General features: G+C 39.2%; 1 long non-coding RNA gene across 1 annotated transcript in view; it reads right to left on the bottom strand.

The window, feature by feature from the left end:
• Positions 1-23,712, bottom strand: part of LOC128482769 (uncharacterized) — a 49,510-nt gene that overhangs the window by 25,300 nt on the left and 498 nt on the right. The gene's annotated exons all lie outside the window — the stretch shown is intronic.

Genomic DNA, 23,712 nt, shown 5'->3' with positions numbered 1-23,712 from the left:
AAAACTTTTCTGAACACATCACAAAAGGGCATCTCAAAGTTTGTAGGATTAGTGTGATTACATATAGGACATAGAACCAGAGATCACTTCCTACCTTAACTCTTGGCTCTCCGTGCTACAATCAGGACTGGTTTTATATTCCAGTTGGCCCTAGTCATAAGGACTACTGACACTCCCTCAGGTTCTCTAAAAACATGGTTTGGCTTTGTAAAGTCAGTGATTGCATGCAGGAGTAAATGTTACCACCATGATGTACTTTGTAAGCATAATTATCTATAAGAGAAGCAACAGCACAATGCCTCCTCCATGGCCATCTTTTCACACCACTGATTGGGATCTTGAAGCAGTCATACAACAACTTACCTGCATCTGGTCTCCCTTGGAGTCTTCCTAAGTCATTGCCCGGCACTCGTACTCAGTCAGCATGCTAAGACTGAAGAAATGCAGATGAGGGGGCTTTGCAGGCAGCCATGGTCACAGGGAGTGGTCATACCTGATAGCTCCGATAGTTTGCCAGAAGAGAGGTGACATGAATTAATGCAAATGTTTTCCAAATTAGAATTTCAAACACCAGCCATGGCTGTACACTGCTTTGATGGATGCATTTACTTGCATTTTATTTATACCTTATTGTCTTGATTCTTTTAATTTAAGGATTTGCTCAATTTTTAATTGTACTCTATTTAAATATGTTAGTTCTAGATATACGCTATATAACCAAAAGTATGTGGAAAATTATTGAGTTTAGGTGAGCCATACTCGTTACCAACGGGTGTATAAAATCAAGCACATAGGCAGTCATTTCCATAGACAAGCATTGGCAGTAGAATGGGTCATACCAAAGAGTTAGTGACTAAAGCATTACAAAATCTGCATGATTACCTTCCAATGCTTCCAATGCTTACACCGTTGCTGTCAAACCTGTAGAACTAAATGTGATATTATTGAAGAGTATCACCATGTGCTAATGTACCTCTGAGCCTGCTCAGTTCAGGATCAGGATCAGGATCAGATGTGAACTCATAATCATTGTCCCTGCTGAGATTCATTGATAAAAACAAGATATGCGTCTCGAGAGAGAAAAGAAAACACATGTCTTGAAGTGTCTGTGGGTTGCGCATTTTCCATTAAAAAACAAATCATACGTAAAAATGAAATAATGAACAGAATGTTTTTTCCCCTGAGAACAGGTGGCAGTTTTCTGGCACAACCTTATCATTCTAATGTTTGGATTTTTATGCATCAAGATATACACAAGAATCCAGTTAAAGTATAGACAATTTCATATCCAGCTACTAAAATAAAATGTAAAAAAGCAAAGCTACCACTTGAGACCTAAACCATTTGAACCTATACGTTCCACACAAGTAAGGCCCAACAGTACATAATGTTTTTACAGCCTAGGCCATCTTTATGTAGAGCAACAATTCTTTTTTTCAGATCCTCATAGAGTTCTTTGCCATGAGGTGCCATGTTGAACTTCCAGTGACCAGTATGAGAGAGTGTGACACCTCCTCCCGATTCACACCTGAGACCTTGTAACACTAACGAGTCACATGACACCGGGCAGGGGAAATGGCTCATTGGGCCCAATTTGGACACTTCCACTCACTTGTGTACTCACTTTTGTTGCAAAGGTTTAGACATAAATGGCAGTGTGTTGAGTTATATTTGAGGGGGCAGCACATTTACACTGTTATACAGGCTGTACACTCACTACTTTACATTGTAGCAGAGTTTTCATATGAAAAGATATAATAAAATATTTACAAAAATGTGAGGGGTGTATATCTTGATAAAAGCCCCAGAGGAACTGAAATGTCAAGATTTCATCTTTGATACCCACTATGTTTGGATAAATTGTCTCCTGTCTTCAGAATATTCTGGAGGGGACCCATCTGACCTTGACCTGCTCCTGCCAAGGTTATGGCAGGAAATGAAGGCACTGCATATGACCACTGGTGCCTATGTTTAATACACGGCTGTAGGTTAAGCAGGGGAAAAGAGATCACCATCAGGAAAATGGGTTACCAGAGATACAAAGCTGTGTACCTCATGTAGCACCTCTATATACAGCATTGGAGTATAATCACTAAACTAGGAGTTCACAAGAGAACCGAACATTTCTCTACGCTGTATAAAGGGCTAACCCCTGTTGAGCTTCTCCTCCCAGAAGTGCTGAAAAAGGTAAGATGATTTGCAAGAGATCCCCATTCTTCCAAGGGTAGGCTACACAGAGCCCTGCTTCTACTGGTGAAATGGTGTTATCAGGGGACATAGTTAACCAAGCACAAGGTGGATCTAGCCACTCAAACAATAAATAATAATAATAATTGTATTTGTTTCTCACTCACAGGAAAATGTGGTCTTGATAAACCCAAATCATTTCATGCACTAGCATTTCATTTATGTAAGTGTGCATATGTGCTAGTGTGCATGGTTGTGTTATTGTTGAGTGTCTAGTTGTGCTAGGGTGAGTGCTTTAATGTGTGTGTTAGTGTGGGTGCCTACATGTGTAGTGTCTGGTTGTGGTAATGTCTGAGTGTATGTTAGTGTGAGTTTGGGTGTGTAGCATAGAGTGTGTTCGTGTAGAGTGTGTGTTGGATGTGTGTTAGGGTTTTAGTGTGAGACTCTGTGTTAGTGTGAATGTCTGGGTGTGTGTGAATGCAAATCCCAGGATCAGGCTCTTGGAAATTTAGACCTGTGCAGCTGCAGCACAGACCTGTCAGCTTCCTTCTAATAACTTCTGACACTGCTGCCCAAGGACACCAGGGAACAATGCCCACTCCCCAAAAAAAAATTGGCAAGGGAAATATTATCGAGGCTGGGGGTATTAGATGGCTAATAGAGGGGCTGCAGTGTACATATCAATGTATGCGCTATTCACGGAAAAGGGAATTGCTGAGAAGTTCAAGAGAATAGTAGGAGAATTTCAAAATTGAGACCAAAATAATTTTGAGTTGATAAAATCAACTGTTCAGCTGTCATTCCAACTTTGCTGGTTTGGCCTCAATGTTACAATTCTCTTGCACGTCTTTTCAAATACTCTCCAATTCTTTGCTTAGTGAAGAGACTTTAGAATGTTTTCAAGTTTATGAGTGTAAACATTATAAATTATATTATATTTTTGTTTCATTTATTTCTTCTGCATGTTGTTATAATGGTGTTTACTGCAGAACAAACACCAACAAACTTTCTTGTACCAGGACTCTTAAGCTCACTAGTTCTGGCACTGTATACCAGTGTTGTATTGCTGATAACACTTTTTACTAACAGGATAATTATCTCCTTTTTATTTATAAAGGGAATAGATATGTTCACATATCTTACTGAGTTACCTTTCCATTACTGTTGTCTTGTCAGACAATAACCTGATCTCTCTCATGGGATACATAAGACACCTGCTTGCTTGGAAATGACAATGCAGTAGAATAAATAACAAATTATAAGACTTGAACGTGAAACAGGTGTGCCATGCTTCCACAAACAGGTGTCCAATCTCCTGGAACTGAGTGCTCAGATGGAGACTCGCCAAAAAGAAACCAGAAATGTCTAATTCATTGGCCATGTTTACAACTTTGTATCAAGCAAGTATGTAAACAAATGTGGCACTTTCTTACTTACTTTTCAACTGGGATCAGGCAGGGAAAAGATCTGGAACTTTCCCACCCTCCCACCCAAAATGGATTGCTAAGAAGACCAATACCGTTATTTCCACAACAGCTGAAATTGGGAGAGACCAAGCCAGTAACAATACAGCTGGTTTGAAGCTCTTGGTAAATATGTCACAGCTGTGGTTTGTGTTCACCTTACCAGCGCCTAAGAGGACTTTATGGTATCTGCAGCTGCGGAAATAGGGAGAGACCAAAGCAACGTGGGCTGTTTGGTGTATTCATTGGGTGTAACTGCCTGATGTGCTAAATCAGCCATCAGCTGGCAGTGACAGGTGTTTTATGTCCTCAAGTTGGCCTGGTGAATATTTGTTCAATAAAGCTGTGTCCAAGCCCTTACCAACATATTTGTGTCTGGTGTCTTACTATGGAAGAGTAAAGTTATTCTACTGATTTCTATGTGGATGCTATAGGCCTAAGCAGCTATGTAATTTTGTTGGAGCAGGGCCTTCCTTACAGTGTGGTGAAAAAGTATTTTCCTTTTCTGGATTTTTTCTATTATTGCATATTTGTCTACTGAGCATGAAAGACTTGGGGCTCTTTAGAGTGCTGCTGGGGCCAAAATGAGATGGTCCCTCCTTCTTGCCATTGACCTGGAGAGACCCTGCTGCTGAAGGGGTGGTGATAGGGCTAGGCACTCCCCTATGTCTGCCTTTTCTGTTGAGCTGCTTGGGGCTGCAGGACCCCCTCCTGTCGGTTCCCAGGGTTTGGGACGCTTGCCGCAGCTATGGCACGGGGGCGTATCCCTAAAGATAATACACATTAAGCACCTTTGGGATGAACTGGAACACTAATTGCAAATGCACCTGACATCACTAATGGTCCTTTGGCTGAATGAGCACAAATTCCCACAGACAAAAATTCTTCCTGAGATCTTGCGGTAAGCCTTCTTAGATTTTTTCCATTCCAAAAAATCAGTTCAGTAATCCTATAACCATAACTTACACTTATAAACCGAACTGTTAAAATGGAATACACAAATGGTAACGATCTAACATAAAACAAAATAGACTATATTATTTAAACAGAACGTATGACTTGGATGCATGTGTGATTTATTATTTAATTCACTCTCAAACTATTAAAAGACATTTGAATTGGCCACTCTCAGGTTTCTAACAACGCAACCACAGTTACCTAGAAATAAAAAAATGTAACAAGCATTACAAGTAGATCTGTTATACAATGCTGTTAAAAGAATTCTGGTAGTTTTCCGCTGTAATTATACTAAGCTGAAGTAGATATGTGAGGAAATGTTTTACCCAATTCCATGAATGTTTTTTCTCAAAATTGCGTATGATATAATTTCTTAGAATGAACAGCCTTTTTTTCCAGCACACATTAAAATAATGCAAATTACTGAGTTTCAGTATGAGTGTACATACCTTACATTTTATTGTGCCCTCTACAGGCCAAATTACGAACAAATTTACCTGTCCATTAGTCATATTTAAGACAATATTTAAACAAAAGATGAAATATAAGCAGGCACATTTGATTATCTGGGAATTCAACTTCAAAGGTAGTCACTTCTATCTCCCCATTCAACGTATTCAGTACCTATATGGAACTGCTGCAGTATAACATGCAAAATCCCCATTGTAAAGTATAAGTTACACTAACAAATAGGACATCTACCGCAAAATGATCTACTTATTACTAGCACATTATGTCAGTGGCTTGGTTTGGATTACAGATGATGTGGCAAAACGTCCCAGTCTATTGTAAGATGAGAAAGGATCTTCTACTGATTCTTAATATTGAGGGGATAGTTGGCGCCATTCAGGCTGGTTGCCAAGTGGCCCAGTTATAAAGCCACAAAAAACACATTCAGTAGACAAGTACCTTGTGTACTGCATAGAAAACCAATAAACCAGCCATAGAAAGGAATGAGCCCAAAATCTTCATTAGTCAAGAAGCCATTGTGGCTATACATGGGATTGCAATTAAAACACATAACGAATCTTCAAACAGACAATAACTTTAAACCGAAATGGCCCAGAAGGCAATTGTTCCTCTGCTCCCCTTTTATGAGCAAGTCCTAAAATTAGCGCCATATCTTCACAAAAATTCTGGCATGAAAAGAGTTAAAATACTGGTATTTGACATACACATGGGGTGTCTTGTTTTCAAAAATGTATGATTTGATGGGGGTAAATTGAATTGGCTGTGTTCAAAGATGTCGCAAATAGGACATGAGGCAGTATTACCAGATGTCAAAATTCCACGCACATATCCAAATTATGGCCTTTTAGGGTAAAAATATCAGCATTTGAAATACCTATTAGGTGTCTAGTTTTCAAAAATGTATGATTTAATGTAGTAAATTGAATTGGCTGGGTTCAAAGATGTCTCAAATAGGACATGTGGCAGAATTACCAAATGTCAAAATTACAATTTTAAAAAATATGCATTACCCAAATGTGGCCCTTTACCCCCAAACACAGCACATGGATACACAACATTGCAGGTATAGATGAACTGAATAATACATACAAACACTGTATTTGCAGGTATTGATAAATAACACATGAAACATAGATTTGCGGGTACAGATCAACTAAGCAACTCTGCATTGCAGGTATAGATCAAGTGAAAAACAACAAGCAAACTCAGCTTTGAAGGTATGGATCAAATAAATAATGCATGGAAACCCTAAATTACACATATAGATCACAGGTCGCAAACCCCAAAGGCCAACCCTGGCACACAGATTACACACAAAGCACTTGTCCCAGGACCTGCCCAGCACCCAGATTGGATGCATAGGACTTGCCATCTGTGTCCCCAAACAGCCTGCCTGTGCCATGCTTGCCCCAAACAATCTGTCTGTGCTATCTCTGCCTATACAGTCTCCCTGTGCCATCTTTGCCCCCAAACAGCCTGTCTGTGCCATCTTTAGGTCCAAACAGTCTACCTGTGCCATACTTGCCCCAAACAGCCTGCTGATGCCATGCCTGCCCCAAACAGCTTGCCTGTGCCATGCTTTCCCCAAACAGCCTGCCTGCGTAATGTTTGCCCCAAAGAGCCTTCCCGTGTCATGCTTGTCCCAAACAGGCTACATGTGCCATTTTTGCACCAAACAGCCTCCCTGTGCCATCTTTTCTCCCCATGCTATCACACACAAACTCATTCATTCACTCGCTCATTTACAGATACTCATTCACAAATACTTATCCATGCTATCACACACATACTCATTCATTCACTCATTCACAGATACCCATTCACAAATACGTATTCATTTACTCAATCACACATACTTGTTCATGCACTCTACCCTTACCTAAACTGCAGATTTGTCTGTGGCGCTCAGGCTGGCAGCTTCTCCCAGCATTGCTCACATTCTGTATGTACAACTTCTCTTTTACCACCCCAGGGAAGCAGGAATGCAGCAGGGTCACATGACATAATATAATGTAACATGACTCCGCTGGGTTCTAGCATCCACCGGGAGGTACAAGAGACATTACTTGCGCAGTGCGAGCAACGCACAGGTAAGCATCAGGCCTGTGTGGGAGCAATCGCAGTTGCTGCGGGCTGAGCTGCAATGGGCCCACAGGAATGAAGGGGCCCAATGTAGCTGCCCATTTTGCCCCATGTTAAAGACAGCCCTGATGTTGAATGGTCTAACATGTGAGCTCCTAAAAAGTTAAGCCCAAAATGTTTCTGTAGGTCCAGAAACCTTTCATGAGCTTGTTCACTCTTTTAAGATTTCACAACATATTCTGAGTATTTATCAGCTTAGGCTAAAATAAGTGTTCTAGAATTTATTCATCTGAACATGGTGTTCAGCATGAGTTAGAGATAAGAAAACAAAACTCTGAAAATTTCCCCTAGATTCAGTTGTAGCTTTGTAGCAAATGAATCATGCATCCAGAAATACCTTCTGCACATTGATTTATTACTAGGAGACAAAAGATTTTATTCAGGGCTGTATTCAGAACATCCAGCTTCCGTCTTAGATTAAATAGAAACTTTTAGAATAAATAGAAAGGGTCTCCATTTAATCTTTTGGACGATTCTGTTTATATCCTAACCTATGGAAACTATTATTACACAAAATTGGCATTGGAGGACCCAAACAATTCTCTGTACTAGTTGCTAACGACTTTGACCTTGATAGTTTGGATCTTTGATTTGTCATTGAGAACACAATTGGCCCCAGTAAAAACAGAAGATGACGAGTAGGGGGTTGCATGGTCTGTTGTAGATGCAATACGTTTGGATTCTCTTTTAGACTAGCACTTACCAAGTAGAGAAGGATAGATTTCACTCATTGCTTGCTCACACTGATCTTTGGGTAAAAATAATCACTTCTTGCCTTTGTAGAAGAGTCTTCTTAAGGCAGATCTCATGCTAAGTTAAAGTTTGGCACAAAGTGCCAAAAGGAGGTAAACACAGTATGAACCAGTTCTCACCTGTTGTAATCTAGGACACATCTAGGAAAATGCTTGACATTTTATCAGGTATGTCATGCTTGTGACAATACAATGAGCATGTATGTCTCTGTTTAGTTTTTGTGATAAGGCAGCAAGTGAAGCGTTAAACCTTATATGCAGGGCGGCTTCTCAGTGATAATGTGATAGAAATAGAATTTTGTTTCATCTGGCCTACTGTAACAAACCTCATTTTGGTCATCATTTTTGTCCTATATTTAGGGCCTTTGCCATGCATGTTTATATTCCTTCACTGTACTTTGGGTTAAAGTTCAAGGGTACACAGAGATCTGCAATGAATGTTTTAGCAGATATAGGTTTTCTGGGAAGGAAGCTATATGCCTGGCCCAGCTTGTACATATTTCATAGCACTACTGATGTTACCTACTTATGTTGATAACAAAAGGAAAAAAAATCTTTAGCTCTTTTGGCAACTTATGCGAGCAACATATTTTGAAGACCCACAGTCTGTTCTGCCAAAAAAAATATTGTTTTCTACTTTGAGAAGGAGGCTTTTCTGGAACGAATATTTGAATACTTGTATATAAATACACTACATTGCACATATATAAGAATGACCAGAGATTCTCGATGCTAGACCTAATACCATGCTTAACATTGAAACAGATATGGTTAAATTTTGCTGATTATCTGTTGAAATGTGAATGAGCTACTCACAAGGGGGTCGATTCAATGACCAAGCTATTGTGTTATTTGCAACAATGGGGCTAAAAACTGCTGTAAAAATGCAATGGCCTGACTAAACCACATACGACGTACAGCAAACAGAAAATGCTACATTTAATTACCATTTCAGACCATCAAAATTTAAGTCTAACCTCTACTCGACCTGTCTACACGAAATGTACAAGAGCCAACCGCACTCTATATGCACAGTCAAGCAAAAGTAACACTTAAGCCTCAGTAACTGTTTCAAGTTATGTGAATAATAGACTAAAACCAGCATTAATCAGTGGAACATGTTTCTAATTTGAGTTGGTTTAAGAAAATAACTGAATTACAATGATGATAACCCAATTAGTACTAGCATCATAAAAAGTGTTTTATTGTACAACTTGTGACATTGTACAGTATTTAACTAAAAAATGGTTTCTCCAATGAAGATTGACTGAATTCTGACATGAATATGTGACAGATGAAACTTCATAATTGGGGAATGCTGTGTATACTTTGCATTAGTATTGTGGCAAGTTGCTGGCAACTATTCCAGAAATCAATTAAGGAGAAAAAAATAGATTCCCACACCTGTCACATATTAGATGTTCTAAATGAAATACATCCAAGCTAAGAGTCCTACATAAACTACTAAATATGAAACCAACTATTTCTGAGAATGTGTTTTTCAATCTAGCACAGGGAAACACTACTAGCATTGCGGATTATGATATTAAATTAAGCCATTTTATGGTTTTCTTGCCCTTATGCCCACCTCTTTCTACTTTTACTGAGTTTTTTTGTAGTTATTTATTATTGCTAATATTTATTACATTATATTTCAATTATTACATTAAACTACATGTATATCACATATACACATATTTAAATTACTACTCACACATGTATGCAAAATATGTATGATAAAGTCTAGTGTTTTAAATATATAATATACCGTATTGGCCCGAATATAGGCCGCACCCCCCCATTTTAAGTCTTCAAAGTGGGGGTGTGGCCTATAATCGGGGTTTCCTGTGCTCTGCTATAGAAGCCCGGCGAAAGTGCTGGCAGCAGCGGAGGTTGTCTGCGCGCATCGCATGGACGTTCAACGTGCGATACTGCCAGGGCTTCCATGATGGAGAAGTCCCGGCGGAAGCAGCGAGCCGCGGAGGTTGTCTACACGGATTGCGCTGACATCCACCAGCTGCCCCTGCAAGACACCAAGGAGTCTGGGGATGCTTTGGTAAGTCTGGGGGGAAGGGCAAAGTGGCATTTCTAAGGGGCATAAAGCATATCGAGGGAGCAGAATGTCATATCTAGGGGAGCAGAGTGGCATATCTGGGGGGCAGAGTGGCATATCTAGGGGGCAGAGGGGCATGGCTATTGGTTTTCCAAATTTCTGTTTGTATATAATATATGTTGACTATGCAGCATAATAGATACCAAAAATTTTAAAATACATGTAGTCCTGTTCATTAAGTAAAATACTGTTTTACTATTCCACTCGTGTTTTTTTTCTATAAAAATAAAATTTTCTTTAAAATAGCACCAAACTTTAAGGGTGCGGCCTATAATCGAGCCAATACGGTACTTACATAGTTCATTTGGTTGAAAAAAGACATATAGTCCATCAAGTTCAACCATTGCACAAACGCATATTAGTTGATCCAAAAGAGGACAAAAACCCACTAGACAGTAATGTCATCTCCAAGGCAACTGGACACACATTAGTGCATCATTACCGTTCATGATTACTTGGTATACAGTTTATACCTGGAAAATGTTCAGATGGCACACAAGTCCACAATTTGACTGCATCTAGCAGCAAAGAAACTGTCTCTATGTAAGACGAGTGCTCCTTTCTTCCAATCTTAAGGGATACCCACGTGTTTTCCGGAAGGTATGATTTAAAAAAGAGATCTCCAAAAAAGATCTTAATATTGATCTTGAACATACTTGTAAATGGTTATCATATCTCCATAAATATATCTTTTCTCCAGAGAAAACAATCCCAATTTTGACAGCCTTTCTTCATAGCTGAAATGTTCTATTCCTTTCATCATTGTTGTAGCCCTATGTAATTGTATTTGTCTTTTATTGGTTTCCATTTGTGTCAAGGGGATCTGGACACATTTTTCCAGCTAGTTTACCTTAATTAAACATAATTGTCCAGTTACGTTGATATCAGTTGGCTATCCAGAGGTTGGCTTTAATTAGACAAGAGGTGATTTTAAATTGAAAATAGCTTTGACTGTAAAATAATTAACAGTTAATGTTTGCTAAGCTTATACGTGTGATTGAGCAATTCACACTTGTTACTTGGTTAGGTGCTCTAGGGGTTGAAAAGCTTACTAGCAAGTATGGCTTTAGTGTTTAAGCTTATATTTAATAAGATCCATAATAACTCCAAGTATTTCAAAGAGTCTTCCTGTCAACTGTCAAATTTATAGTCACCTATAGTTATTGTATAAGTCTAAAAGCATAACTTATTAACCTGGCCATAAACCTTTCCCTTCCCTAAATATATTGATATTTTATACTAAACTGGAAACTGTTTTTTATCCTGCCTCTGGGAGTTAATTCCAGTCCGGAAGTCTCAGGATCAATCGGTAGATTATGAGAGTCAGGCAGTCTAAAGCTGACTCCTTCATATTCTCTTCGGATTAATATCACAGAGCATTACTGTGATTTTCTTACTGGTATATGACAAATGAAGTTCCCCCATAGGTTCAGATTATGCAACTCAATTGTGATGCGAGAATATCTTTGCCCCCAGTTATGGTTTTCACAAGGACATTTTTTGCAAAATGTGGTTATCATTAAAAAGTTGCTACAACAAAATATTTGTGATTGGCTGTAGAAGGTTTAATAATTTAAATATCTGAATGCTACATCAATTAGAAAATTCCTAGGTTCAGTGGTCAGTGGCAGATTTTGGAAGATCATCCTGTTGGGTGTCCCTTGCTGCGCCATTGCACGACGGGCCGGTTACAAAGGATATCTCTGATTTCCCCAAACGGCCCACCTGTGCCAAACTGGCCAGCCTCGATAGTAAGCTGTTTCCAGGCACCGCATGTCTTTAATAGGAGGAGCGCTGGAATATGATGTCATATGCTGTAACTCAGCAGTAAGGGCAGTAGCTGCTGAGGGGGTGGCTTGGCTTGCTGTCTTGGGTCAATGTCTTGGAAGCACCTAAGATAAATATGCTCCTGTCAGTGGTTGAAAATGTTTTTTTTTTTCTTATAGCCCAAGCCCTCCAAAAACACTGTAACTCCAATTACCTAGAAAAGGTACAGCCTGCAACCAGGTGATCAATAGTGAAATGAGGATAAACTCCATAAAAATGACAGCCTTGTACATAATCGTGTATTATTAAATTTGCATGCCTACATTTATTTGGTTATAAAATGATTAGATATATTTTAAAGTTTACAGATTCATATAGCTATAAATATTTATTTTTTATACAGCAAGGAAAATAAATATAATTCTAAATACAAATGTCTTTTATTCTTGCTCTGACAGATGACACCATGTTTCAATAACATTCATTCCATTGAGATCCCAGAACACAAAGAGGATGTATAAAAAGGATCAGCTTTTTTTTATGTTATCACTGTTGATTTAAGTACATTTAATCCCACTCTAGCGTACACTCGTGATTACAAACTAAAGACAGCTCTCCTGCTTTCAAAAAAAAAAAGCAAAGGCAAAACATTTGATACGCAGCGGCAGAATGAAATCCGGAGATTAAATCGTCTTAAATTTTGTTGCGAGCTTTATGTTAATATAGGAGGATGTGTGATTCGCGGCAGTGGTAGACACGCGCTATATTGTATGACAGGCCGTGCAGCACCGTTTAACGAAATCTGTAAGTTACCTGTACCAGGTAGGCAGTAGGTAAAGGTGAAAGCAATCTATTGGCCTAAGCGCACTTTAACCTCTTCATCACTGAAGGGGCTTGCAATGTGCTGCTTAGCAATGTGTTGCTGGCACCTTCACCGCTGAGGGGGTTAAATAAAGCCTGGAAGGATCTAGTTACCTTTCCATGAGAAGTATAAGGCTTTGAACGTGGAAGGAGCAGCAGTCAGAATTAACTGTACTCTCTCTGATGACTTAGTGGCTTAGCGTAAGGCTGACAAGGGTGCACAATGTTGGCAGCACGCACTGGGGCAGTGGGCGGCAAAGGTGTGGAGGATGCTGCCAAGCTAAGGAAGTACTCTGTGGTCTCTTTGGGAAACAAGGCTCCAAAAATTGTGGCAGAGAATGGCAAGGGTAAGAGGCACAGTGCCGCAGGACAGGTCCAAAGCAGGGACAAGAAGACTGGACTGCTTTATGAACTGGAAATGAACTGGTACCTGAAAGTCTGTGACTTGTCGTATGAACACACAGTAGCCTGTAGAACAGGGATGACTTACAGGTAAGAACCCATTTCTATATGAAAAGCACCGTGATCTTGACAATGAACTGTAATTAGCCTCTTTTTTCCAGGGAATTTGCTTATACCAGCCCTTCATTCAAGGAAATTCTAAAATGAAAATACATCAAAAAGAGCCACATTTCGTTTCCCAACTTACCACTGAAAATTGACCTTTTAGAAGTTTAATGGCCGAAGTTTTCCTGCCATATTATGCCCAAGATAGTCTTAACTAGGTTCTACAATCTCACAACGTTTAACAATCTCTTATTCTTTCAAAGTACTGATGTGTGGTTGTTTGCTTATATTGTGAAAAAGTGTTTTTGTACCAAAATTGCTTTTATATGATACTGCCATGATGATGATTTTGACAGCTCCTATTTAAATATAATTATTAATTCTCCCAATTGTTAAAATAATAAGCCAGTATTTGTTGGAATGATCAGTAGAAAGAACCTGGGCTACTGGCAAATGCCTTCTGATATTTATTACCAACAGCAACTTGGTAAGAGGAACTGCAATATAAATTAATTGACTCAAAGTGGGACTTGTTGCTGAGCTCTGCATCACTGTGAATTTTAGGAATTGTAGCTTTACTGGAAGAACCGAGAATTAGCTAAATTCACACTGCCGGATTACAGTGATTTAACCCCCAAGTTAGTGTGAATAATTTATTTACGTACTGTTTAATTTAAATATTTTCTTCTACAAAGCCTTAATTCTGCATTTCATAGGCAAACTTTGCTTCATATCATTTAGTTCTAATTCTTAACATTATATCACCTGTATCAATAACCTATATTTTCCCTGTGCGACAATTCTGTAGAATAGGCATGGGAACCTGGTATCCTCCACTTGTTGCTTGTATGTAGCTCTAATAACAAGCTGGTTGGAGTTCCCCGACATGGAGGGCATGGGGTGCTTAAGCTTATGATTGATTTTAAGGCTTAACCCTATAAATCAAGTTTGTTTTTTATTATTCAACTATGTGCAGCAAAAAACTAAAAAATACACCAAATGCCAATATTTCCAATGACTTTCCTTTACAGGGCTGTGCAGCCTCTGGTTTTAGTTTACTAGGCTAATGCCTACGACTGTCAGCCAACTCATGATGGTCATTGTGGTCCCAAACGATGTAGGTCTTCCGGGATACGCAGAATTAGTGCCCATGCGGTCACAAAATACATTTTACTAATGCAGATGATGTCATAGCAAACGAGTAATACATTAAAATAAAGTGATGTTTGGCCACCAATAGTAAGAAATTACCCTTAACCTGCAGACAATTGATATTTACACTTGCCCACAAAGGTCATTGTCACTGTACAGGAGGCCACTATAGAAGGGAATGAGTCATTGCTAAGCTTGTAAGCTGTCATTGATTTCATTGCCTGGAGCCCAGGCTACTAATACAGCATTCTGACAACGGGATTAAAACCACGACAATGCCTCTGAATTATATTAACTCCTTCATTACTGGTACCCGGATGGGTACTGGAGCATCGTATTGTTTTTCATAACAAATCTTGCTCCTAGACTATCTATAACGCAACCACACTAAATAGGCCATATTGACAAATACCTATGGCAAAATACTGAATGTTGAGCAAATCACTAAGCAACCCACATGAATCTATAATTGATCTATAAAGTGGAACTGTCACACACAGCATTTAGCATCACTAAATTAATTCATTTAAACAAATTATAACTAGTGATTTTTGATTTTCAAACAGTAAAGTTTGTGAACGTATGTATGTGTGGGGAAAGAGGCAGGAGCCTAGGGACCACTTGGCTTCACTTGTCCCCCTGGGCTAAAATATACCAGTCCTCCCCTGGATATAGTGGTAATTCAACTTTAATCCCTTTAGCTATTCTTGTTGGTTTCAGGTTTCATGTGTAAAATAGTATTACTGATAGATATGCCTCATAGCCTTCATTTCTTCAGCTTAGTGTCAAATATTGCAGCAGGTGTCCATGAGCTTATTGGAAGTATAACGCTGAACATATATTGTAAATGGAATAATTCAAAACCAGGACCACATATCAACAAAGAGTGGTCCAGCATTTTAAATAGAGAACAAATGATTTCACTCAACTCTAAAGCAACAATGTATTGGCTTGCCTTGGCTGGCTAGATCTATGAAGGCCGGCCCAGCCACTTGTCGCTTAATGAGTCGGTTACAAGAGAGATCTCCGACTCAGCACGGCCTCCATAGACTGCTTTAAAAGGAGTCATGCACCTTTAAGTCACAGAAAGCAGGGATATGACATCATATGCTCTGCAGAAAGGACAGCGGTCATTGAGGGAGCGTGGGTCAGGCCAAGGCAATGCCCAGGATAAATACAACACTACTCTGAAGATGCCACTTCAGGGCGCTGTCAGCAATGTCTCTATGTGTTAGGATTTACACATTTTTGCAGGGGTAGGGATAAAACATCAGAAAATTTTGAGAACATTTAGTAAATGCAAAATAGACCATTGGGTTATTTATAAAGCATCATTCTGGAACATAGTGGTAAAATAGTACTCAAATTCACTTTGTCCAGTAACTGATTCTTCATAAGAAACAGAGGTATTTTTGTTCATAAAGAGAAATTCTGGTGCAAAGTTTAAAGGTATGCTCCAGTCTACTGAATCATTGCATTTGTTGGTAATAAGAGCACTTTTCATAGATAGCCACTTTGTTTCAAGAAAAAAAATGTTTACTTATAATGTGCCATGTATGCCAGGATTTAATTAAAGTACATTAAAAGTATAGATCTTGTTTTAGGATTTTTTGGAGAACATGTCTATTAATGAGGTTCTCTCAGACTAGAAGTGGTTCTTGGGTCTTGGCACTTTAAGCATTGTGAGGGGTAACTTGAGTCCAAAAAAAAATCCACCATCTACGGAAGTCCCTGTTAAGAGCATATTCTGGCCCCGTCTGATTAGGCCTAGGTCCAGGGAGACATGTCTGTGGAGGGCAGGGGCTACTCTGTCTCTACCTGGTGGGTCCCCAGCTGACCCATTTACTCTATGGAGGACTGCGGTGAATTTGTGCAACCTCCTTGGCACCTTACCTGGGCCTGCACACCTTTGGAGCACCAGTACATGACATAATATGCCAGTCCTCAGCATTGAAGCCACATGAATGCCAACTACCTACAAAATAAATAAATAAAAATAGTGTATACCTGTAAGTAAATTTTCGGCACTGCTGCTATACGTCTTGTAAACCTGTACACTAATATCTGACGGAAGGATTTTTTTGAGTTCAGTGTGTATGAAATAGATTTTCCTGGTCCCAATTGTATGCAATAAAACCAAACCTGCTTCCGCATGTTAATCTGCAATGTATGTTAATCATCTGCTTCCTGGGGATTTAGTAAAGCCAAGCATTTTGCTTTTAGCGTACTCAGAGAACAACACACAATCCCAGACCGTAAGTGGGACATGCCAAACATTCAGGAACAGCTTTTCTAGATTGATTTCGACCTTGCAAAGACGGTTCACAGAAACCTGACTCTGCAGTTGACATGAATCTGTGGGCAAATCCCATGTCTTACTATCCGTAACCTACATTTTATCAGTTACGCCGTTAACCATTAATGTGAAATTTGTGTACTAAAGCTACCACTGAAATCCTGCCTTGATATCATTTCAAAGTCATTTTATTTAACAGATTGAGATTGACAAACTAAACGATGATACTTAAACATTTACATTCCACGTAAAACTTTACAGCCTTTAGTGTAGTTTGGTCTACACTAGAGGACTGCGGGACCCGCCAAAAAACTTGCGGGCGCGGGCGGTCTTTCTGGGGCTGCGGGCGGGAGGTCAGGCACTGTACCTGCGGGTCCCGGTAATCCCGCGCAGTCCCGCAAGGATGCCTTCTCGCTGCTCCATTACAGTGTCTCCTATCTTGCTCCGCCCATGAACAAGGCGGAGTCACGTGATGTGACATCACTTCCCGTGACTCCGCCTTGTTCCTGGGCGGAGCAAGAGAAGAGACGCTGTGAGGGAACAACTCGAGGGCAGCCTTGCGGGACTGCGTGGGAAATCAGGTAAGGAGGCGGGCGTGATTGGCCACAAATGTGGCGGGAGCCGGCGGGATTGGCCACAAATGTGGCGGGAGCGGAACACCCACATTGCGGGAGCGGGATTCAAAACAGCGGGAGCGGGCTTAAAAAAGCAGTCCCGCGCAGGGCTCTAGTCTACACCTAATAATAAAAAGTGGATTATTCAATATGTTAATTACAAAATATATGATTAAACTCGATAGTAGATTCCACAAAGTAACTGCGAAGGTTTAATTGAGCTACATTGTTTTCCTGCTAAAATAATCTTGGCCATTTAATAAATTACGCTATTTGGATTGGTAAGGGGGAAAAGGGTTGTTCAGAAAATACAATATGTAAAGTTTGATGAGGTTCAGTAACCCCCCCCTTATCTGTGTAATTTCCTGAAACGATATAATTGTGTTTAACTGCACAGTCGCTTTTCTTTTCTTGTTAGTGCCATCGATTTCCCAGGCTTTCTAGTGTTCTATAGATGTACATATCTGCTTGGCTCTGCCCATTTGTGACTTAATGGCAGGCTAGCTTGTCTATGTCCTGATGCCCAATTTTGGTATGCTGGGGTGGGGTTAAGTAGGGTGGTTATTTAAGGGGTCGTGTCACGAGGCTGGGAGCCATTTTGTTGCCCCCTTACCCCATGTCATTTGTCCCTCCCTCTTTGTTTATTGTGTTAGGGTGGTGGTGTTTAAGCTGTCACAGCCAGGGCGGTAGTTTACCAGGCACCTAGGGGGTGTGAATGCTCTGAGGGAGAGCATTAGGTTGGAGGTTCTTGGTAGGTGGTGCTGGGGGCCTCAGGTTTGAGCATCTCAACATGTCCCTCCCTGTGTGGTGGTACCTAGATTGCCTGAGAGGCTTAATGGGTTTTTAGGTTTATTTATGTTAATTATTTATGATATTTATGGTGTTCAGTTTTGGTAGCCTTTGCCCTGTTAACGCAAGAAGATGTTGGGCCTAAAGTTGCGTGGCAATTACTTTGTTGATAAATAAATTGGCTGTGGCCTTTTCGACCCATTTTCTGGTGTATGTTGTTATGGGGTAGTGGTAAATTGGGTGGAGCCTGGCCCACATATTGAGGGTACTTCAGTCCATGGACTGATCCAAGAAACTGAAGCTTCCTGCAAGGGGAGAAAAGATAGAAACACTGAATGCTGGAAACAAATCTGGGCACTAAGGCCTCTTTAAAGTTATAGCGTACATAGCTACTGACAGCCATATTCACTTTGAAGGGACAAATCAGTGAATAATTCATATTAAAGTAACACTTCTGCACAGCAAACACACAGGGGACAGAGCTCGGGTCAAACACATATGGAGGGATTCTGCAGCAAAAAATAATTTCTTCTCTTTAGTGATACAAATTCACAATTACATATGTGGCCCTTTATGCAATTTGTAATTTTGTCTAGAAATGTATGATATCCAACCCAAGTATGGTATTACAAATTTACAGCTATTTATTTTGTTGCTTATGAATCTTCTCTGTAAGGAGAACAGTTTATTTTAACTTGACCCAAATTATTTGACAGTAAGTGTGATCTAGATGTGAATCAAGAGTGCCCTTCTCTTGAGTCTTATCCAAGTTATTACATTGCTAATTTCCCCATGTACAGTAATATTAATCTAACATCTCCCATGAATCCTTTATTTCTAGAGAAATATACAGCCCTTACGAATTGTAATCCCGTGGTGCTAATTAACCTATCTCTACAATTATCCTCAAAAAAATATATAGAAAACTAGTTATTTAAATAGCACTTTCAAAATAATCACATAAACCCAAAATGCTACCTCATTATAGTAAAGCAGTTCTAATAAAACAAATCTCCACGTGGAGAGTAAATCACTAGTCATGCAGTGCTAATGAGCTTCCTCTTCATGTGGTCATTAGTGGAAGAGTTGGGGAATAAAAAGGGCTTTCCTCCAACACCCCATAAATTTGGAGTTCCCATCTTCAGACTGGAGCCTGCGTTACAGAGATATGGCCACTAGAGGGCACCACCATTCGAAAATGTCATGATAATTGTGGCCATCTGTCTCAACTGTGTTCATGTGTTAACAAAACAGAGAAAACATTAGACATGTACTTTATAACACAAATTATTATTTGTGCTTGTGTGTATGTTACTTCAGGACAGATACGTATTGGGCTTTCACATGTGCATACCTAGGAATTATCTCAGGGTTTTTGCTCCTATCGCAGGCTGACAGGCAAAATCTCACACAGCCTGGAACTGACTCATTCATACTCTACATTGATCTGACATTATCTGAGGCTTCTCATTAGTGATTTTGCTACCAGTATGTCATAGTCCCTGTTTCAATGTATGTCGCTCAATTAAGGTAATCATAAGTCAAGGTTTCCACAACAGGAGTTGTTTGGTTAACACATTGGATAAGTCCCTACATAGAATCTCAATGATAGACCATTAAAGTGTTAATATTTAAGAGGCTTATGGTCAGCTCATTTAGAAAGTTCCCAGGTATGCACACGTCATGCATGCCTCATTTACACCAATTGATATTAATGTATGTTTAATTTTATATAAACACATAAGTGGTCTTATCATCCCCTCACCCCAGGTTACAGCATGACATAATGACATTTACGGTGAGGCTCATCTTTCTATCTTAACAAACTTCATCAGCTTCTCCATCAAAATCCTACTTACAAAACCTTATATGCTTCTATACCTCAATTGAGACCATATAGAAGTTATTCCACAACGTATGGAAGATAATTATCATTTTACTTTATACAACTTTTTATTAACAAATTGCGGGCCACATTCTTTCAGTTCCATCTGTTGTGATGTATTTATTTTTTAACCCTTTTATTGCTAACCACATAGGACATACCATATGTAGTGGCACTTCAACCTTTTCCTACAAGCTTTTCTGCATATAGTGGGACTGCAGTATACATGTACAATACTTAGATATAATATTTTTTTAATAAAAGATGAGCTTTTGTGGACTATAATTTCCACAGCCCTAGCTAAGAGGGGGCCATCAAAGCTGTCACCCACAAAAGCAGATTCAAAAAGATGTCATTATTCAAGAAAAATATATTTCATGCCCTAATTGTCTTTCTTTGGTAAAATTCTTGCTTTATTATAATAAAAAAAGTCAAACTTCCTAAAACTATGTGATAATAAGAAAGCACAAATTCTAAATATAATATGCTGTGCACAAAACCGGAATATATTTTAGCCATCAAAAGAACAGATTTAGATCAATGAAACAACATTCATTTAACTAAACTAATAATGATCTCTGTTCAAAGTGTTTAGTTAAATCTTGCAGGTCCTCTCTCTGTACGGGATTTTGAGAAAGAAATAGCCCTCCATCTGGTAATATATCCTGTGCTGCTGATTGAACTGGTGAATTTAAAGGAAAAACTAAAAAGCCAGCTACGTTAACAAGTCGGTTGCTTTAGTCTTCAAACAGGAATGTAGCAATCAAACCACCTGGCAAGTCGACAGTTATGTTAACCGCTGACAAGTGAATATTTTTCAAATATGATTTTAAAATACTAGGTCAGTTCATTATTAACAACTTGTAGTCTAAAGTTTTGTGCTTATCTCAGTTTTCTGTAACAAATCTTTTAATGTATTGACATAACATGCCTTATGAGCTTTGCGGCGCAAGGCCCTGTGACTGTAATGTATTTCAGCAGACACAGACGATAAGGTAAATGAATAGCAAATGCTTCTTTTGCTTGAAGTGAGAACCAGGCTGGCTTCTGTTTCTGGATCCATGAAGATTTTTACTAAAGTGAAAGAATGAAACGGCAGTGTGCTGGTTGGAATCAATATAAGCAAGTTATTATTGAATATTTACCTGAACCGGACTGGCCTCCTAATGCAGGGTTGGGATGGCAGCAGGCCAGTACAGGCAGTTTTTCTGCAATCTTTTTATATTTTAGAAAGATGGCAACATGTTTCACTTAAAAGAAAAACATAGAAACAGTTGATGACAAATAAGAACCATTGGGCCCATCTAATCTGGCTGTGTGACCACCTCTTGCCTTCAAAACAACATCAATTCATCTAGGTACACTTGCACAAAGTCAGGGATTTTGTAGTCATATGGTTATCAGCTGCTTGGTATAGATTTTAACGCCTAATGATCATCGATTTAAAGTGAAGGTTTCAACGCAATCATTAACTGAAACAGAAACAGCTGTGTAGGAGGAATAAAACTGGGTGAGGAACAGCCAAAGTTACTAACAAGGGGAGATAATGTCAAAAGTCACACACCATGGCAAGACTAAGCACCACAACAAGACACAAGCAAGGTCTCTCCCAGGCAGATATTTCAAGGCAGACAGGGGTATCCAGGTCTGTCCAAGGTCTTTTCAAGAAGCACTGGCAAGAAACTGGCAATGTTGAGGATCACAGATGTAGTGATCAGCCAAGGAAACTTAGTGCAGCAGATGAAAAACATGCCATGCTTACTTCCCTTTGCAATCAGAAGATGTCCAGCAGTGCCATCAGCTCAGCAATGGCAGAAAAGAGTGGTACCCTGGAACACCCATCTACTGTCCGGAGAAGTCTGATCAGGAGTGGTCTTTATAGAGGACTTGTGGCCAAAAAGCCCTACCTCTTACGTGGAAACAAGGCCAAGCGACTCAACTGTTCACAAAAAACAGGAGCTAGGGTGCAAAAAAATGACAGCAGGTGCTCTGGACTGATGAGTCAAAAGTTTAAATACTTGGCTGTAGCAGAAGGCAGTTTGCTTGCCAAAGGGCTGGAGAGCAATACACGAATGAGTGTTTGCAGGCAACAGTAAAACATGGTGGAGGTTCCTTGCATGTTTGGGGCTGCATTTCAAAAAAATGAAGTTGAGTATTTGTTCAGAATTAGTGGTCTGTGTAATGCTGTATAGGCAGATACTTATCCATCATGCAATACCATCAGGGAGGCATCTTATGGGCCCCAATGTTATTCTGCAGCATGACAATGACTCCAAACATACAGACAAGGTCATTAAGAACTATATTCAGTGTAAAGAAGAAAAAGGTGTCCTGAAAGTGATTGTATGGTCCCCACAGAGCCCATCTCAACATCATAGAGTCTGTCTGTGATTACATGGAGAGAGGAAACTGAGGCTGCCTAAATCCACAGAAGAACTTTAGTTAGTTCTCCAAGATGTTTGGAACAACCTACCTACCAAGTTCCTTAAAAAACTTTTCTGTTCACTTAGTTTGCATTTTGTTAAATGATAAAATAAACTCTTTTTGAAAGCATTCTGACTTTTCAGCATTTTCACACCTGACAAACATTTGCACAGTACTGTATGATTTGTGTGGGTACATTAAACATGAAAAATGGGAATCATGGTTTAACAAACATATCATAAAAATGGCAAAGACACACCATCTTTAGTGTATGGAAAACCATTAATCACAAATATCATCATAGGTGCCCAGTACTAATGCTGGTTGTGGTCCAACTTATCCTTCTCATTAGATGGGTTCCATAAATAGTGTACAACTACATAATGATTGAAAAACTTCATAAATGTTTGCTCTGAAGTGCTTTTCATTTTGACTTGCATTAGAGTAGATTTGTGTCATGTGAATAGGGAAAAAATATCTAACATTTGGCTGCTAATTAATACAAAGGTCCTCATTGGAAACGACTCTTCACTGTAATTTGCATCCAATTAAACACCACGCTTCGTTAATTTCAACGTCATGATCGGATTCCATGTCAATAGCCGTGTAATTTTATACTAGGCTACAGCTATACACAGAAGCAGACAGATACAGACAGGGATACGTTTGTGTGTCAAGTTAAATGTTGATTAATATTAAGCAGAAGCACAAAGCCGAACACAAAAACTATACTGCCATTAATCAGTGGCATCAGCTCATTTACTCACAGAATAAGTGTCTTTGGTACATGAATCTCACACTTATGTTATTGTAGCCTATACAGATTGTCATAATATGGCCAGAGCATAGCATACAATTTTAAAGTTTACATTGGATTATGCTATTGTGATATGCATACCTTAGAACTTCCCAGAGAAGCTTTCTGCCTTCTCTTTGCTACCTTGACCCAGCGAAAGAAGAGAGTGACCCAGAGACCCAAGGGTCAAACCCAGTATGATGATATGACAGTGTGCCAGTATGACATATAGTGTGTATATTTAACAAACCAATTGAAACATTAAAATAACATTAACTTATGTTATTTTGTACAGAAGGGGTGGAGGGCCCTCCTATTACCGTATTTTCTCGATTATAAGATGACCTTGATTATAAGACGACCCCCCAAAATCTAAATATTAATTTAGGAAAAAACAAAAAGCCTGAATATAAGACTACCCTATAGGAAAAAAAAGTTTTATTAGTAAATATTAATGCATGTTAACTATTTTTTCTTATTTAATAAAAGCTATGATTGAGAAAAATATATATTTTTTATTTCCTTTTATTTGCCAA

This window comes from Spea bombifrons, chromosome 3, assembly GCF_027358695.1.
Source record: "Spea bombifrons isolate aSpeBom1 chromosome 3, aSpeBom1.2.pri, whole genome shotgun sequence".
Lineage (NCBI taxonomy): Eukaryota > Metazoa > Chordata > Amphibia > Anura > Pelobatidae > Spea > Spea bombifrons.
Note: the sequence above shows the minus strand (reverse complement) of the source record. Positions and strands in the feature narration are given on the sequence as shown.